Raw genomic sequence first — 12624 nt, 5'->3', positions numbered from 1 at the left:
CGTGCGCATTACAGCACGCTTGCCAATTGTGGCTGCTAATCGTTGGCTCGTATCTGCCTTGACACATTTTCTGGCTGTGAATTATTCCACTTGCATGGCAGTGTGCGCATGTTGGGGTGTTAAAAATTCTGGAGGCGCTGGGTATCGATCCCAGTACCTCTCGCATGCTAAGCGAGCGCTCTACCATCTGAGCTACGCCCCCTGCTGACGAACCGCGCTACATACAGCCATATCAATGACACAGACCCTTGCACTCCCATTATTCCGCTGACAAACACTACTCTCAATGTGTCCGTGAGGGTGTCTTTCAGGTTTCCTGCATTCTGTATCGAATCGTAGTTGGCCAAAATCAAAGTGGCACGCACGACGTCGAAAATAGCGTTCGGCCAACGCTCTGAGGTAGACGAACGTGTTGTCCACTCTCTAGACTTCATTGAGGTTAGGCCGTTATACCTAAGGCAGATTTGCACTCGATGACACCTCGACAACAGCCGGTCCTCACATTTACGTCTTGCTCTCCTTACGTCAGTATACGAGTCTGTGACGCTGGCTTTGCAACATCTTGCGTGCCTTTAGGCTCGCCGCGACCAACACTTACCACGCACTGACCACAAAACATGGAGGCGCCGGGGCTTGAACCCGGGACCTTTCACATGCAAAGCGAACGCTCTACCAACTGAGCTACGCCCCCAAGCACAACCAAGCTGCGCTGTTCTCCGTTCTTTGCTACTCTTATGTGCACGGACACGATGGTTGGTTGGTTTGCAGGGGTGAAGGGACCAGAGTACAAAGGCGCGGACACGTTCACATACGCAAGAGTTCCAAGTAGTTTCGATGCTCTGGTATTACGACTGCAAATTCCGTCCGTTTTTAACGTCTTAAATTGAAGGGACAGTCACAAGTTGCTCCGTTTTCACTCCATGTCGACAATCACACAGCACCTGAGGTAACAAGCACATCTGAAGACCCATTGTGCACTCGACTGTTCATGCCAACTCACTGCCTCGCACTTTACTACTGTGTACCACTCTTGTCGTCCAACTGCAAAAGACTGGGCCACAACAACTTTCCGCGTCTCCATTGCACTGCGCAAACTACGAAACGCTCCCCAAACATGGCACTCACCCACGCAGACGACTTTTCCGACTTTACACGACGCTCACGCAACGCTCACGCTAGTGACAGCCTTATTTAGAGCTTGACGTCGCACACAAGCGAATGAGCACATTTCGCCTACGACTTAGGCCGCCCTCCTAGTGTGGCTGTTCGGTGTCTGCAGGCAGCGAGGGGCTGCAAGCTTCCTGTGTTCGCGCCTATGTCACCTCTGCTTGCTTGTCAGAGACAGAGTATCGCAAAACATACAACTCACTCCATGAATTGATTGCTACGGCATCTGTCATCAGCAGTCACAACTAGCAACACCAGTAGCAGCCGACTGCACGTCAAGAATTGGAATGTGCAGTGGGATTTTTGTGAATTCGGCGCAAGGCTGATCTTTGCGACATAGGTTTGAGAATCTTATGGGAACACTTGTACTGTTTCTAAATTATGTGTAGTGGTGGGAGGAGGGTGCTTCGTGCGCATTACAGCACGCTTGCCAATTGTGGCTGCTAATCGTTGGCTCGTATCTGCCTTGACACATTTTCTGGCTGTGAATTATTCCACTTGCATGGCAGTGTGCGCATGTTGGGGTGTTAAAAATTCTGGAGGCGCTGGGTATCGATCCCAGTACCTCTCGCATGCTAAGCGAGCGCTCTACCATCTGAGCTACGCCCCCTGCTGACGAACCGCGCTACATACAGCCATATCAATGACACAGACCCTTGCACTCCCATTATTCCGCTGACAAACACTACTCTCAATGTGTCCGTGAGGGTGTCTTTCAGGTTTCCTGCATTCTGTATCGAATCGTAGTTGGCCAAAATCAAAGTGGCACGCACGACGTCGAAAATAGCGTTCGGCCAACGCTCTGAGGTAGACGAACGTGTTGTCCACTCTCTAGACTTCATTGAGGTTAGGCCGTTATACCTAAGGCAGATTTGCACTCGATGACACCTCGACAACAGCCGGTCCTCACATTTACGTCTTGCTCTCCTTACGTCAGTATACGAGTCTGTGACGCTGGCTTTGCAACATCTTGCGTGCCTTTAGGCTCGCCGCGACCAACACTTACCACGCACTGACCACAAAACATGGAGGCGCCGGGGCTTGAACCCGGGACCTTTCACATGCAAAGCGAACGCTCTACCAACTTAGCTACGCCCCCAAGCACAACCAAGCTGCGCTGTTCTCCGTTCTTTGCTACTCTTATGTGCACGGACACGATGGTTGGTTGGTTTGCAGGGGTGAAGGGACCAGAGTACAAAGGCGCGGACACGTTCACATACGCAAGAGTTCCAAGTAGTTTCGATGCTCTGGTATTACGACTGCAAATTCCGTCCGTTTTTAACGTCTTAAATTGAAGGGACAGTCACAAGTTGCTCCGTTTTCACTCCATGTCGACAATCACACAGCACCTGAGGTAACAAGCACATCTGAAGACCCATTGTGCACTCGACTGTTCATGCCAACTCACTGCCTCGCACTTTACTACTGTGTACCACTCTTGTCGTCCAACTGCAAAAGACTGGGCCACAACAACTTTCCGCGTCTCCATTGCACTGCGCAAACTACGAAACGCTCCCCAAACATGGCACTCACCCACGCAGACGACTTTTCCGACTTTACACGACGCTCACGCAACGCTCACGCTAGTGACAGCCTTATTTAGAGCTTGACGTCGCACACAAGCGAATGAGCACATTTCGCCTACGACTTAGGCCGCCCTCCTAGTGTGGCTGTTTGGTGTCTGCAGGCAGCGAGGGGCTGCAAGCTTCCTGTGTTCGCGCCTATGTCACCTCTGCTTGCTTGTCAGAGACAGAGTATCGCAAAACATACAAGTCACTCCATGAATTGATTGCTACGGCATCTGTCATCAGCAGTCACAACTAGCAACACCAGTAGCAGCCGACTGCACGTCAAGAATTGGAATGTGCAGTGGGATTTTTGTGAATTCGGCGCAAGGCTGATCTTTGCGACATAGGTTTGAGAATCTTATGGGAACACTTGTACTGTTTCTAAATTATGTGTAGTGGTGGGAGGAGGGTGCTTCGTGCGCATTACAGCACGCTTGCCAATTGTGGCTGCTAATCGTTGGCTCGTATCTGCCTTGACACATTTTCTGGCTGTGAATTATTCCACTTGCATGGCAGTGTGCGCATGTTGGTGTGTTAAAAATTCTGGAGGCGCTGGGTATCGATCCCAGTACCTCTCGCATGCTAAGCGAGCGCTCTACCATCTGAGCTACGCCCCCTGCTGACGAACCGCGCTACATACAGCCATATCAATGACACAGACCCTTGCACTCCCATTATTCCGCTGACAAACACTACTCTCAATGTGTCCGTGAGGGTGTCTTTCAGGTTTCCTGCATTCTGTATCGAATCGTAGTTGGCCAAAATCAAAGTGGCACGCACGACGTCGAAAATAGCGTTCGGCCAACGCTCTGAGGTAGACGAACGTGTTGTCCACTCTCTAGACTTCATTGAGGTTAGGCCGTTATACCTAAGGCAGATTTGCACTCGATGACACCTCGACAACAGCCGGTCCTCACATTTACGTCTTGCTCTCCTTACGTCAGTATACGAGTCTGTGACGCTGGCTTTGCAACATCTTGCGTGCCTTTAGGCTCGCCGCGACCAACACTTACCACGCACTGACCACAAAACATGGAGGCGCCGGGGCTTGAACCCGGGACCTTTCACATGCAAAGCGAACGCTCTACCAACTTAGCTACGCCCCCAAGCACAACCAAGCTGCGCTGTTCTCCGTTCTTTGCTACTCTTATGTGCACGGACACGATGGTTGGTTGGTTTGCAGGGGTGAAGGGACCAGAGTACAAAGGCGCGGACACGTTCACATACGCAAGAGTTCCAAGTAGTTTCGATGCTCTGGTATTACGACTGCAAATTCCGTCCGTTTTTAACGTCTTAAATTGAAGGGACAGTCACAAGTTGCTCCGTTTTCACTCCATGTCGACAATCACACAGCACCTGAGGTAACAAGCACATCTGAAGACCCATTGTGCACTCGACTGTTCATGCCAACTCACTGCCTCGCACTTTACTACTGTGTACCACTCTTGTCGTCCAACTGCAAAAGACTGGGCCACAACAACTTTCCGCGTCTCCATTGCACTGCGCAAACTACGAAACGCTCCCCAAACATGGCACTCACCCACGCAGACGACTTTACACGACGCTCACGCAACGCTCACGCTAGTGACAGCCTTATTTAGAGCTTGACGTCGCACACAAGCGAATGAGCACATTTCGCCTACGACTTAGGCCGCCCTCCTAGTGTGGCTGTTCGGTGTCTGCAGGCAGCGAGGGGCTGCAAGCTTCCTGTGTTCGCGCCTATGTCACCTCTGCTTGCTTGTCAGAGACAGAGTATCGCAAAACATACAAGTCACTCCATGAATTGATTGCTACGGCATCTGTCATCAGCAGTCACAACTAGCAACACCAGTAGCAGCCGACTGCACGTCAAGAATTGGAATGTGCAGTGGGATTTTTGTGAATTCGGCGCAAGGCTGATCTTTGCGACATAGGTTTGAGAATCTTATGGGAACACTTGTACTGTTTCTAAATTATGTGTAGTGGTGGGAGGAGGGTGCTTCGTGCGCATTACAGCACGCTTGCCAATTGTGGCTGCTAATCGTTGGCTCGTATCTGCCTTGACACATTTTCTGGCTGTGAATTATTCCACTTGCATGGCAGTGTGCGCATGTTGGTGTGTTAAAAATTCTGGAGGCGCTGGGTATCGATCCCAGTACCTCTCGCATGCTAAGCGAGCGCTCTACCATCTGAGCTACGCCCCCTGCTGACGAACCGCGCTACATACAGCCATATCAATGACACAGACCCTTGCACTCCCATTATTCCGCTGACAAACACTACTCTCAATGTGTCCGTGAGGGTGTCTTTCAGGTTTCCTGCATTCTGTATCGAATCGTAGTTGGCCAAAATCAAAGTGGCACGCACGACGTCGAAAATAGCGTTCGGCCAACGCTCTGAGGTAGACGAACGTGTTGTCCACTCTCTAGACTTCATTGAGGTTAGGCCGTTATACCTAAGGCAGATTTGCACTCGATGACACCTCGACAACAGCCGGTCCTCACATTTACGTCTTGCTCTCCTTACGTCAGTATACGAGTCTGTGACGCTGGCTTTGCAACATCTTGCGTGCCTTTAGGCTCGCCGCGACCAACACTTACCACGCACTGACCACAAAACATGGAGGCGCCGGGGCTTGAACCCGGGACCTTTCACATGCAAAGCGAACGCTCTACCAACTTAGCTACGCCCCCAAGCACAACCAAGCTGCGCTGTTCTCCGTTCTTTGCTACTCTTATGTGCACGGACACGATGGTTGGTTGGTTTGCAGGGGTGAAGGGACCAGAGTACAAAGGCGCGGACACGTTCACATACGCAAGAGTTCCAAGTAGTTTCGATGCTCTGGTATTACGACTGCAAATTCCGTCCGTTTTTAACGTCTTAAATTGAAGGGACAGTCACAAGTTGCTCCGTTTTCACTCCATGTCGACAATCACACAGCACCTGAGGTAACAAGCACATCTGAAGACCCATTGTGCACTCGACTGTTCATGCCAACTCACTGCCTCGCACTTTACTACTGTGTACCACTCTTGTCGTCCAACTGCAAAAGACTGGGCCACAACAACTTTCCGCGTCTCCATTGCACTGCGCAAACTACGAAACGCTCCCCAAACATGGCACTCACCCACGCAGACGACTTTACACGACGCTCACGCAACGCTCACGCTAGTGACAGCCTTATTTAGAGCTTGACGTCGCACACAAGCGAATGAGCACATTTCGCCTACGACTTAGGCCGCCCTCCTAGTGTGGCTGTTCGGTGTCTGCAGGCAGCGAGGGGCTGCAAGCTTCCTGTGTTCGCGCCTATGTCACCTCTGCTTGCTTGTCAGAGACAGAGTATCGCAAAACATACAAGTCACTCCATGAATTGATTGCTACGGCATCTGTCATCAGCAGTCACAACTAGCAACACCAGTAGCAGCCGACTGCACGTCAAGAATTGGAATGTGCAGTGGGATTTTTGTGAATTCGGCGCAAGGCTGATCTTTGCGACATAGGTTTGAGAATCTTATGGGAACACTTGTACTGTTTCTAAATTATGTGTAGTGGTGGGAGGAGGGTGCTTCGTGCGCATTACAGCACGCTTGCCAATTGTGGCTGCTAATCGTTGGCTCGTATCTGCCTTGACACATTTTCTGGCTGTGAATTATTCCACTTGCATGGCAGTGTGCGAATGTTGGGGTGTTAAAAATTCTGGAGGCGCTGGGTATCGATCCCAGTACCTCTCGCATGATAAGCGAGCGCTCTACCATCTGAGCTACGCCCCCTGCTGACGAACCGCGCTACATACAGCCATATCAATGACACAGACCCTTGCACTCCCATTATTCCGCTGACAAACACTACTCTCAATGTGTCCGTGAGGGTGTCTTTCAGGTTTCCTGCATTCTGTATCGAATCGTAGTTGGCCAAAATCAAAGTGGCACGCACGACGTCGAAAATAGCGTTCGGCCAACGCTCTGAGGTAGACGAACGTGTTGTCCACTCTCTAGACTTCATTGAGGTTAGGCCGTTATACCTAAGGCAGATTTGCACTCGATGACACCTCGACAACAGCCGGTCCTCACATTTACGTCTTGCTCTCCTTACGTCAGTATACGAGTCTGTGACGCTGGCTTTGCAACATCTTGCGTGCCTTTAGGCTCGCCGCGACCAACACTTACCACGCACTGACCACAAAACATGGAGGCGCCTGGGCTTGAACCCGAGACCTTTCACATGCAAAGCGAACGCTCTACCAACTTAGCTACGCCCCCAAGCACAACCAAGCTGCGCTGTTCTCCGTTCTTTGCTACTCTTATGTGCACGGACACGATGGTTGGTTGGTTTGCAGGGGTGAAGGGACCAGAGTACAAAGGCGCGGACACGTTCACATACGCAAGAGTTCCAAGTAGTTTCGATGCTCTGGTATTACGACTGCAAATTCCGTCCGTTTTTAACGTCTTAAATTGAAGGGACAGTCACAAGTTGCTCCGTTTTCACTCCATGTCGACAATCACACAGCACCTGAGGTAACAAGCACATCTGAAGACCCATTGTGCACTCGACTGTTCATGCCAACTCACTGCCTCGCACTTTACTACTGTGTACCACTCTTGTCGTCCAACTGCAAAAGACTGGGCCACAACAACTTTCCGCGTCTCCATTGCACTGCGCAAACTACGAAACGCTCCCCAAACATGGCACTCACCCACGCAGACGACTTTTCCGACTTTACACGACGCTCACGCAACGCTCACGCTAGTGACAGCCTTATTTAGAGCTTGACGTCGCACACAAGCGAATGAGCACATTTCGCCTACGACTTAGGCCGCCCTCCTAGTGTGGCTGTTCGGTGTCTGCAGGCAGCGAGGGGCTGCAAGCTTCCTGTGTTCGCGCCTATGTCACCTCTGCTTGCTTGTCAGAGACAGAGTATCGCAAAACATACAAGTCACTCCATGAATTGATTGCTACGGCATCTGTCATCAGCAGTCACAACTAGCAACACCAGTAGCAGCCGACTGCACGTCAAGAATTGGAATGTGCAGTGGGATTTTTGTGAATTCGGCGCAAGGCTGATCTTTGCGACATAGGTTTGAGAATCTTATGGGAACACTTGTACTGTTTCTAAATTATGTGTAGTGGTGGGAGGAGGGTGCTTCGTGCGCATTACAGCACGCTTGCCAATTGTGGCTGCTAATCGTTGGCTCGTATCTGCCTTGACACATTTTCTGGCTGTGAATTATTCCACTTGCATGGCAGTGTGCGCATGTTGGGGTGTTAAAAATTCTGGAGGCGCTGGGTATCGATCCCAGTACCTCTCGCATGCTAAGCGAGCGCTCTACCATCTGAGCTACGCCCCCTGCTGACGAACCGCGCTACATACAGCCATATCAATGACACAGACCCTTGCACTCCCATTATTCCGCTGACAAACACTACTCTCAATGTGTCCGTGAGGGTGTCTTTCAGGTTTCCTGCATTCTGTATCGAATCGTAGTTGGCCAAAATCAAAGTGGCACGCACGACGTCGAAAATAGCGTTCGGCCAACGCTCTGAGGTAGACGAACGTGTTGTCCACTCTCTAGACTTCATTGAGGTTAGGCCGTTATACCTAAGGCAGATTTGCACTCGATGACACCTCGACAACAGCCGGTCCTCACATTTACGTCTTGCTCTCCTTACGTCAGTATACGAGTCTGTGACGCTGGCTTTGCAACATCTTGCGTGCCTTTAGGCTCGCCGCGACCAACACTTACCACGCACTGACCACAAAACATGGAGGCGCCGGGGCTTGAACCCGGGACCTTTCACATGCAAAGCGAACGCTCTACCAACTTAGCTACGCCCCCAAGCACAACCAAGCTGCGCTGTTCTCCGTTCTTTGCTACTCTTATGTGCACGGACACGATGGTTGGTTGGTTTGCAGGGGTGAAGGGACCAGAGTACAAAGGCGCGGACACGTTCACATACGCAAGAGTTCCAAGTAGTTTCGATGCTCTGGTATTACGACTGCAAATTCCGTCCGTTTTTAACGTCTTAAATTGAAGGGACAGTCACAAGTTGCTCCGTTTTCACTCCATGTCGACAATCACACAGCACCTGAGGTAACAAGCACATCTGAAGACCCATTGTGCACTCGACTGTTCATGCCAACTCACTGCCTCGCACTTTACTACTGTGTACCACTCTTGTCGTCCAACTGCAAAAGACTGGGCCACAACAACTTTCCGCGTCTCCATTGCACTGCGCAAACTACGAAACGCTCCCCAAACATGGCACTCACCCACGCAGACGACTTTACACGACGCTCACGCAACGCTCACGCTAGTGACAGCCTTATTTAGAGCTTGACGTCGCACACAAGCGAATGAGCACATTTCGCCTACGACTTAGGCCGCCCTCCTAGTGTGGCTGTTCGGTGTCTGCAGGCAGCGAGGGGCTGCAAGCTTCCTGTGTTCGCGCCTATGTCACCTCTGCTTGCTTGTCAGAGACAGAGTATCGCAAAACATACAAGTCACTCCATGAATTGATTGCTACGGCATCTGTCATCAGCAGTCACAACTAGCAACACCAGTAGCAGCCGACTGCACGTCAAGAATTGGAATGTGCAGTGGGATTTTTGTGAATTCGGCGCAAGGCTGATCTTTGCGACATAGGTTTGAGAATCTTATGGGAACACTTGTACTGTTTCTAAATTATGTGTAGTGGTGGGAGGAGGGTGCTTCGTGCGCATTACAGCACGCTTGCCAATTGTGGCTGCTAATCGTTGGCTCGTATCTGCCTTGACACATTTTCTGGCTGTGAATTATTCCACTTGCATGGCAGTGTGCGAATGTTGGGGTGTTAAAAATTCTGGAGGCGCTGGGTATCGATCCCAGTACCTCTCGCATGATAAGCGAGCGCTCTACCATCTGAGCTACGCCCCCTGCTGACGAACCGCGCTACATACAGCCATATCAATGACACAGACCCTTGCACTCCCATTATTCCGCTGACAAACACTACTCTCAATGTGTCCGTGAGGGTGTCTTTCAGGTTTCCTGCATTCTGTATCGAATCGTAGTTGGCCAAAATCAAAGTGGCACGCACGACGTCGAAAATAGCGTTCGGCCAACGCTCTGAGGTAGACGAACGTGTTGTCCACTCTCTAGACTTCATTGAGGTTAGGCCGTTATACCTAAGGCAGATTTGCACTCGATGACACCTCGACAACAGCCGGTCCTCACATTTACGTCTTGCTCTCCTTACGTCAGTATACGAGTCTGTGACGCTGGCTTTGCAACATCTTGCGTGCCTTTAGGCTCGCCGCGACCAACACTTACCACGCACTGACCACAAAACATGGAGGCGCCGGGGCTTGAACCCGAGACCTTTCACATGCAAAGCGAACGCTCTACCAACTTAGCTACGCCCCCAAGCACAACCAAGCTGCGCTGTTCTCCGTTCTTTGCTACTCTTATGTGCACGGACACGATGGTTGGTTGGTTTGCAGGGGTGAAGGGACCAGAGTACAAAGGCGCGGACACGTTCACATACGCAAGAGTTCCAAGTAGTTTCGATGCTCTGGTATTACGACTGCAAATTCCGTCCGTTTTTAACGTCTTAAATTGAAGGGACAGTCACAAGTTGCTCCGTTTTCACTCCATGTCGACAATCACACAGCACCTGAGGTAACAAGCACATCTGAAGACCCATTGTGCACTCGACTGTTCATGCCAACTCACTGCCTCGCACTTTACTACTGTGTACCACTCTTGTCGTCCAACTGCAAAAGACTGGGCCACAACAACTTTCCGCGTCTCCATTGCACTGCGCAAACTACGAAACGCTCCCCAAACATGGCACTCACCCACGCAGACGACTTTTCCGACTTTACACGACGCTCACGCAACGCTCACGCTAGTGACAGCCTTATTTAGAGCTTGACGTCGCACACAAGCGAATGAGCACATTTCGCCTACGACTTAGGCCGCCCTCCTAGTGTGGCTGTTCGGTGTCTGCAGGCAGCGAGGGGCTGCAAGCTTCCTGTGTTCGCGCCTATGTCACCTCTGCTTGCTTGTCAGAGACAGAGTATCGCAAAACATACAAGTCACTCCATGAATTGATTGCTACGGCATCTGTCATCAGCAGTCACAACTAGCAACACCAGTAGCAGCCGACTGCACGTCAAGAATTGGAATGTGCAGTGGGATTTTTGTGAATTCGGCGCAAGGCTGATCTTTGCGACATAGGTTTGAGAATCTTATGGGAACACTTGTACTGTTTCTAAATTATGTGTAGTGGTGGGAGGAGGGTGCTTCGTGCGCATTACAGCACGCTTGCCAATTGTGGCTGCTAATCGTTGGCTCGTATCTGCCTTGACACATTTTCTGGCTGTGAATTATTCCACTTGCATGGCAGTGTGCGCATGTTGGGGTGTTAAAAATTCTGGAGGCGCTGGGTATCGATCCCAGTACCTCTCGCATGCTAAGCGAGCGCTCTACCATCTGAGCTACGCCCCCTGCTGACGAACCGCGCTACATACAGCCATATCAATGACACAGACCCTTGCACTCCCATTATTCCGCTGACAAACACTACTCTCAATGTGTCCGTGAGGGTGTCTTTCAGGTTTCCTGCATTCTGTATCGAATCGTAGTTGGCCAAAATCAAAGTGGCACGCACGACGTCGAAAATAGCGTTCGGCCAACGCTCTGAGGTAGACGAACGTGTTGTCCACTCTCTAGACTTCATTGAGGTTAGGCCGTTATACCTAAGGCAGATTTGCACTCGATGACACCTCGACAACAGCCGGTCCTCACATTTACGTCTTGCTCTCCTTACGTCAGTATACGAGTCTGTGACGCTGGCTTTGCAACATCTTGCGTGCCTTTAGGCTCGCCGCGACCAACACTTACCACGCACTGACCACAAAACATGGAGGCGCCGGGGCTTGAACCCGGGACCTTTCACATGCAAAGCGAACGCTCTACCAACTTAGCTACGCCCCCAAGCACAACCAAGCTGCGCTGTTCTCCGTTCTTTGCTACTCTTATGTGCACGGACACGATGGTTGGTTGGTTTGCAGGGGTGAAGGGACCAGAGTACAAAGGCGCGGACACGTTCACATACGCAAGAGTTCCAAGTAGTTTCGATGCTCTGGTATTACGACTGCAAATTCCGTCCGTTTTTAACGTCTTAAATTGAAGGGACAGTCACAAGTTGCTCCGTTTTCACTCCATGTCGACAATCACACAGCACCTGAGGTAACAAGCACATCTGAAGACCCATTGTGCACTCGACTGTTCATGCCAACTCACTGCCTCGCACTTTACTACTGTGTACCACTCTTGTCGTCCAACTGCAAAAGACTGGGCCACAACAACTTTCCGCGTCTCCATTGCACTGCGCAAACTACGAAACGCTCCCCAAACATGGCACTCACCCACGCAGACGACTTTACACGACGCTCACGCAACGCTCACGCTAGTGACAGCCTTATTTAGAGCTTGACGTCGCACACAAGCGAATGAGCACATTTCGCCTACGACTTAGGCCGCCCTCCTAGTGTGGCTGTTCGGTGTCTGCAGGCAGCGAGGGGCTGCAAGCTTCCTGTGTTCGCGCCTATGTCACCTCTGCTTGCTTGTCAGAGACAGAGTATCGCAAAACATACAAGTCACTCCATGAATTGATTGCTACGGCATCTGTCATCAGCAGTCACAACTAGCAACACCAGTAGCAGCCGACTGCACGTCAAGAATTGGAATGTGCAGTGGGATTTTTGTGAATTCGGCGCAAGGCTGATCTTTGCGACATAGGTTTGAGAATCTTATGGGAACACTTGTACTGTTTCTAAATTATGTGTAGTGGTGGGAGGAGGGTGCTTCGTGCGCATTACAGCACGCTTGCCAATTGTGGCTGCTAATCGTTGGCTCGTATCTGCCTT

At 50.9% G+C, this 12624-nt stretch overlaps 15 non-coding genes across 15 annotated transcripts; all 15 read right to left on the bottom strand.

The window, feature by feature from the left end:
* Nucleotides 1-129: 129 nt before the first annotated feature.
* Nucleotides 130-202, bottom strand: Trnaa-agc. The gene has a single exon. It is a non-coding gene; the product is annotated as a tRNA-Ala (tRNA).
* A 416-nt stretch (nucleotides 203-618) lies between these two features.
* Nucleotides 619-691, bottom strand: Trnaa-ugc. The gene has a single exon. It is a non-coding gene; the product is annotated as a tRNA-Ala (tRNA).
* A 1013-nt stretch (nucleotides 692-1704) lies between these two features.
* Trnaa-agc lies at nucleotides 1705-1777 on the bottom strand. The gene has a single exon. It is a non-coding gene; the product is annotated as a tRNA-Ala (tRNA).
* Nucleotides 1778-2193: 416 nt separating this feature from the next.
* Trnaa-ugc lies at nucleotides 2194-2266 on the bottom strand. Its single transcript has one exon. It is a non-coding gene; the product is annotated as a tRNA-Ala (tRNA).
* A 1013-nt stretch (nucleotides 2267-3279) lies between these two features.
* Nucleotides 3280-3352, bottom strand: Trnaa-agc. Its single transcript has one exon. It is a non-coding gene; the product is annotated as a tRNA-Ala (tRNA).
* A 416-nt stretch (nucleotides 3353-3768) lies between these two features.
* Nucleotides 3769-3841, bottom strand: Trnaa-ugc. Its single transcript has one exon. It is a non-coding gene; the product is annotated as a tRNA-Ala (tRNA).
* A 1004-nt stretch (nucleotides 3842-4845) lies between these two features.
* On the bottom strand, nucleotides 4846-4918 carry Trnaa-agc. Its single transcript has one exon. It is a non-coding gene; the product is annotated as a tRNA-Ala (tRNA).
* Nucleotides 4919-5334: 416 nt separating this feature from the next.
* On the bottom strand, nucleotides 5335-5407 carry Trnaa-ugc. Its single transcript has one exon. It is a non-coding gene; the product is annotated as a tRNA-Ala (tRNA).
* Nucleotides 5408-6411: 1004 nt separating this feature from the next.
* On the bottom strand, nucleotides 6412-6484 carry Trnad-auc. The gene has a single exon. It is a non-coding gene; the product is annotated as a tRNA-Asp (tRNA).
* A 1502-nt stretch (nucleotides 6485-7986) lies between these two features.
* Trnaa-agc lies at nucleotides 7987-8059 on the bottom strand. The gene has a single exon. It is a non-coding gene; the product is annotated as a tRNA-Ala (tRNA).
* A 416-nt stretch (nucleotides 8060-8475) lies between these two features.
* Trnaa-ugc lies at nucleotides 8476-8548 on the bottom strand. The gene has a single exon. It is a non-coding gene; the product is annotated as a tRNA-Ala (tRNA).
* Nucleotides 8549-9552: 1004 nt separating this feature from the next.
* On the bottom strand, nucleotides 9553-9625 carry Trnad-auc. The gene has a single exon. It is a non-coding gene; the product is annotated as a tRNA-Asp (tRNA).
* A 416-nt stretch (nucleotides 9626-10041) lies between these two features.
* Nucleotides 10042-10114, bottom strand: Trnaa-ugc. The gene has a single exon. It is a non-coding gene; the product is annotated as a tRNA-Ala (tRNA).
* A 1013-nt stretch (nucleotides 10115-11127) lies between these two features.
* On the bottom strand, nucleotides 11128-11200 carry Trnaa-agc. The gene has a single exon. It is a non-coding gene; the product is annotated as a tRNA-Ala (tRNA).
* A 416-nt stretch (nucleotides 11201-11616) lies between these two features.
* Trnaa-ugc lies at nucleotides 11617-11689 on the bottom strand. Its single transcript has one exon. It is a non-coding gene; the product is annotated as a tRNA-Ala (tRNA).
* Between the last annotated feature and the right edge of the window lie 935 nt (nucleotides 11690-12624).

The sequence above is a fragment of the Schistocerca piceifrons genome, chromosome 9, assembly GCF_021461385.2.
Source record: "Schistocerca piceifrons isolate TAMUIC-IGC-003096 chromosome 9, iqSchPice1.1, whole genome shotgun sequence".
Taxonomy (NCBI): Eukaryota; Metazoa; Arthropoda; class Insecta; order Orthoptera; family Acrididae; genus Schistocerca; species Schistocerca piceifrons.
Note: the sequence above shows the minus strand (reverse complement) of the source record. Positions and strands in the feature narration are given on the sequence as shown.